Raw genomic sequence first — 5,882 nt, forward strand, 5'->3', positions numbered from 1 at the left:
TCTTTTTTTGTTTGTTTGTTTTGAGCTAAATCCCTGGCTTCCCTTTATCTTTAAAATGGGAGATTAGCAGCTCTACTAAAAGGAGAAGAAATTTCAGTGAAACTAACTCCAAATAAGTCAAAAAGGACATCTTGGTTCTATCACAAAAGAGGAAGGAAAATGGGAAAATGTTCATTCAAATGTATAGCTGGGTGCAGTAGCAGCTACATGGGAAGCTGAGGCAGGAGGGTCACTTCAGCTCCTGAGTTCAAGACCAGTCTGTGCCACATAGCAAGACCTTGTATTCTTTTTTGGGGGTACCAGGGATTGAACTGGCGACCTTCTGCTTTTGAGGCAGGTGGCGGAACCACTGAGCCAAATCCCCAGCCCCAAGACCTTGTATTCTTTTTTTTTTTAAGACCTTGTATTCTTAAAGTGCTCTTGTACAGTGCACCTTTGATCCTTCATCTAACGCGATACAGGTCAAACGTGCCCAGCAGAAACCAGAAGACACCCAGTTCCCTAGCACACAGCTGGTGGATGCAGCACTGGGATTGAACCCAGGACCTTCACACTGAGCTTCACACCCACGCCTTTTTTTTTTAAATGTTATTCTTTGTTTGGATACAGGGTCACAAAGTTGCCCAGGCTGGGCTCAAATTTGCAATCCTCCTGCCTCAGCCTCTCAGAGTGCTGGGATCACAGATGTGTACCACCATACCGGGCTGGCTCTTTCCAGGATATAGACCAGAGACAGCTTTTCATGAAAATTACTCTGTGATAGAAACAAGATTAAAATTAAATTCCTCATGAAAATAGAACCATTTACTTTTTTGCAGTTTATGTTTCATAACTGCACCACACCAGGCACAGGTTTATCATGTTGCAGAGGAGTCTAATGGCACAGTTGCATGATCAGACTTGAGTCTACAGATGGGAAAAGGAAAACGTTAAATGAAGCCGCAGATGCATCCTCCAGCTCCCAACCTGGTCTTATAAAATGCCAGGCAGTGCTTGGAGTCCGAAAGGAGCACAAAGCTGCACCCAGAGGTTTTTGGCAGCACCTGGTGAATGAGTGCAAGGTTAAATTCTGAGGTTACAGAGAGGCAAGGCTTATTTTTCTTCTCCTGCACTTTTTGGAGCTTTATATTTACTTATTTATTTATTGTTTTGGGGGGCTTTTTGGTACTGGGGATCAAACTCATTTTTATTTTTTTGAGATAGTGTCTAGATATGTAGCCCAGGTGGCTTTGAACCTGGGCACTCTCCTGCTTCAGCCCCCAAGTGGTGCCATTACAGGCATGCGCCACCACACCCAGCTGAGCTCTTTTGGAGTTTAAGAGTTGAAGCAGGATTGATGAATAGAGATCTAGAAGCAGAATGGGCTACTGCACGGTGAGCGCTCCTGGAAGAGCACCCAGGTCCCCGGACGTCCCCTGTGGCTGCAGAAACCTCCCGGGGCTGTGGGCCTGGCCACACGCAGAGCCTGCACCCTGCTCTTCTCCCCTGACCTCAGGGCCCCCTGGAGGGTACAGGGACCCTCCGGGAGACCTGCCATCTCGGGAGAAACCCCACTGTTATGCTGTTTCTGGATCAGCACCCGTGTACACCCAGCTCCCCACTGGCTCTGTCCCGGCTCCCAGGGCACTGGTGAGCGCGGCAGGGCCACGCCTGGCTTTGGGTGACCTCAAGACAGCTTCCCCTGCAGACCATGGGAATGAGAGCAGGAAACTCCACAGGGCATAAATACTGTCGACTTGTGATTTCCATAAGGGAGGAGAAAATATGCCATTGTTAGTTCCCATCACATCTTTTTCATAATTTGCTTTTGTAAAGCGAATTTAGAGCTTAGGAAATGTGAGATGCTGGTGCATTTTGGTTTTTTGGGTACCAGGGATCAAACTTGGGACCTTGCGCTTTTGAGGCAGGCAGCGGAACCATTGAGCTAAATCCCCGGCCCCACTGGAGCATTTTGTTTGTTTGTTTGATGCTGGGGTTTTATGTGTTGAGCTCTTCACCCCTTACATTGTATAACTTGTGTGCAACAAGTGAACCTGGCTGTTAAAGTCCAGGGCTGGCAGCTTTGTCCAGTGGAACATGTGGCATAAGCTGGGCGTCATGATGCAGGCCTATAATCCTGGCAATGGGAAGGTTGAGGCAGGAGGATCACTGCAAGTTCTAGGGCAGCCTGAATTCCATAGTGAAACCATCTAAAATAATTGCAAGGTTCTGCAGGTAGTCCACGCACCCCTGTCCTCAGAATTGTTTCCAAAGGCCTTGATCATGGCGGCTGCTCAGCCAGGAGGATGCGTGGACCTGTCCTGACTTCTGCCCCCGTGGACCTCACAATGCCACCGCTTACTGAGCATGTACTACATGCCCTGCGCACTCGATTGCAGGCCCCGAATCAATTTGGGGACGAGTAGAAATGCGAAACTGGGGCTGCAGTCTCAGCTGTGCATCTTCAGAGGCTGAACTCTGAACCTTGTGTGAAAGGCTGCTTTTGCAAGAATGAAAGTTTAGCCAAGTCTTGGAATTTTCATCTACCCTAATTAGATGAATTCAAATAAATCTCACGAGTGTGACAGACGAGATGTTGGAAGTGCAGCCCACGGAGGAAGGATGGAGTTAAGCTGCCCAGTGTCAGCAGCTTCTCAGAACTAGGCAGTAGTCCCCTGGTTGGAGGGAAGGGGTGACAGCCCTGCAGGATGCATTCTCTTTTGGGGTGCTGGGAGTCGAACCAGACTCTCCTATGTGCTAGGCCAGCGCTGTGACGCTGAGCTGCATTTCCAGAACTTTTGCCGGCATCCTTCACAGTGAATCCACGTGTGTAATTTTACTCATCAGGACCTCAGAGTGAAGAAGATTCACTTTTATATTAAAGCGATTAGGCCAGCTAAGCGGTAGTGGAAGCCTGTAATCCCAGCACTTGGGAGGCTGAGGCAGGAGGATCCTCATGAGTTCAAGGCCAGCCTGAACTACATAGCAAGACCCTGTCAAATAAATAAATAAAGTGATGGTGCTGGCAGCAGCAGGGCACACCTGTAATCCCAGCTACTCCAGAGACTGAGGCAGGAGAATCAAGAGTTCCAGGCCAGCCTAGGGGATTTAGACTCTGTCTCATATTAAAACCTTTTTATCCCTAAAACCACCTCCTGGCAAAGGAGGTAGGATTTCTGTGATTGGTTAGCCTGAACTAGTTCAGGTCTATCCCCGGAATGGGACCAAGCTCCTGGATAGCATCAGAGGGGAGGCAGGGATGGTGGGACAGCCACTGTGACATCCAGCAGTCATGCTGGACCACTGCCAACCCCATCGGGACAAGAGGGCACCCCCCCCAGGTGCCCAGTCAGTCCTATCCCTCACTGAGGAGCAGTGCAGATACCCAGGCTCAGAACCCCATCCTGGCTGCAGTTTTATGGGTTAAATCATCTAACAGAAGGGAAGGGTTCAAATTTGGCCAAAGAAGTTTCTTTTCTCTTTCCAGAGCTAACTCTTGGTGCTGTCTGGAAGAAAGCCCTTGGAATTGTACAGGGAGAAAATTACTCCCTATCCTATGGGCAGGTCCGATTCTGACCAGGTAGAGGGAAATTTCAACCTGTCCTTACGAAGTGGCCTTACTTGGTGACCGTACCAGGTGGGCCTCGCTTGAGCTGGCCCAAAGCCAGGCCAAGCCCCACAAAGCTAAAATAATTCTTATTCTGTGGCTTCCCCCTTCAGGTCAAGTTTGTTATTTATTTATTTATTTACTAATTTATTTTAGGTCAAGTTTTAGAACAATAAGATTCCAAGGATAGGAAGTAAATAGGATTGCTCCATGTCCTTCTGTCCTGCTCTGGAAATGGAGGTCAGAGGTCAGAGGTCAGGATTTTGCTCTCTTTAACTGCAAGGTGTGTCTACTCTGTCCTGTTTCAACAAAGCCATCAGTGTCTTTGAGAGCCACGGCTCATTCCAGGCCAGGTGCCCCCACTCTAGCTTCTCCATAAGAATGGCATTTCTTTTTTTTTTTTTTTTTGAGACAGGGTCTCCCTTTGAGACAGGCTGCCTCTAAACTCACTATGTAGCCCAGGCTGGCCAGGAGCTCACAGGGATCCTCCTGCCTCAGCCTCCCAAGTGCTGAGATTACAGGCATGCGCCATTGCACCCGCCAGAATGGTATTTCTTAACTGGGCATGGTGGTACCACAGGTCTGTAATCCCAGCATCCTGGGAGGCTGAGGAAGGAGGATCTCTGTGTGAAAGGTGCGAAGTGTGACTTTGCCATTTCAAGACACACACAAGCAGCCATTGCACCGAGGTGACTGCAGGCAGCGTGGAGAAGCATTTTGATTGCAGTGGCTTAGCTGGCTTCGTGCAGAGCTTCACTGGATGACACCTTGATCCTGATATCGAGAGGGAAAGTGGCAGAAGGGACATGGGCGCCATCCAGATTATTGTGACACAGGGCAGTGAATGACAAGGAAAATGTTTTTAGATCACAACAAAAGCAATAATTCACTGAATAGGTGCAATGAATATAAGTTCTTGAATTGTTCGCTAATTCAAGTAATAAAAGTTACCGAAGGGCCGGGGATTTAGCTCAGTGGTTTCGCTGTCTGCTGCGCAAACGCAAGGACCCGAGTTTGATCCCGGTACCAAAAACAAAAAACAAACAAACAAAAAAGACACTGAAGGGCCAGGGATTTAGCTCAGAGGTTTCATCGCCGGCTGCGTAAGCTCAAGGACCCAAGTTTGATCCCCGGTACCAAAAAAAAAAAAAAAAAAAAAAAGACACTGAAGCAGAAGATTTCAATTTATGGTTAATTTACATAAAATGTTGACAGATGGAGTGAATATACAGTGAACCCTCAAGTTACGACCGGCCTGACATATGAACAACTTGGGTTATGAACAGAATGATAGTTTTTAACTTGCGACCAAGTCTTGAGCCAGCTGCTTCTGTTTCCAGATGGTGTCAGATACAGATGTAACCCTTAAAGAGTCTGGAAGGAACATGGGAACATCCTTTCCTGTGTAGGGTTAACTGAGAAATCCTGGGCTGATGTCTCTCTAAGGACACTGAGATCCGCCTGTGTACAGGAGAGAGACTCTGCAGGCTGCGGAGAGGAGGCTGACCCTTCAGTGACCAACCTGAGTTACAACCAGTCTTCTCCAATGAATTGAGTTTGTATGTCAAGGATCCACTTTAATCATAACACACCACGGTGACAGCAAAGCCAAACTGGTTCGTGCATGTCTGATTCAGCATATTAATTACAGCATAAGAAAATTGAAGCCTGGCATGGTGGCACACTCCTGATATCCCAGCACTCAGGAGGCTGAGGCAGGAGGATGGCTGTGAGATCAAGGCCAGCCTGAGCTACATAGTGAGTTTAAGGTCAGCCTGGACTATATAGTAAAACCATGTCTCCAAGACAAACAAATACGAGAGAGAGAAAAGGATATCCCTAGAGAAGCAGATGAGAGTTAAAAATCTTCCTTTGGTTGGTTGTTCTGCTATTTTACTATGGGTGCAAATTTTGAAGAATATAGGCAGTATGTCTGTGATTGTACAGTTGCAGAGAAATGTATTACCACATCGTCTAGAGATCTGCTTTTCCAAATCTGGTACTTACACATGATGGAGTACTACTCTGCCAGAAAGAAGGATAAACTTGAGTCTTTTGTAGGGAAATGTGTGCACTTTGAGATCATAGTGTTCAGTGAAATAAATCAGACACTCAAGCACAAATATCACCTGGTTTCTGTTGTGTGAGAAACCCAAAGGATAAATAAACTAAAGAGAAAAATGAAAGATAGATAATAGGAAACAGGGAGAGAGATCTTTTGCAAAGGGGAAGAGAATCAAGCAGTGAAGGAAAGGAGAAGGAAGATGGGAGGGGACGAAACAAATTGAGATGTGAT

The sequence above is a fragment of the Heterocephalus glaber genome, unplaced genomic scaffold (assembly GCF_053883595.1).
Source record: "Heterocephalus glaber isolate CG9 unplaced genomic scaffold, H.glaber_assembly_v1.0 deba00001447, whole genome shotgun sequence".
Lineage (NCBI taxonomy): Eukaryota > Metazoa > Chordata > Mammalia > Rodentia > Bathyergidae > Heterocephalus > Heterocephalus glaber.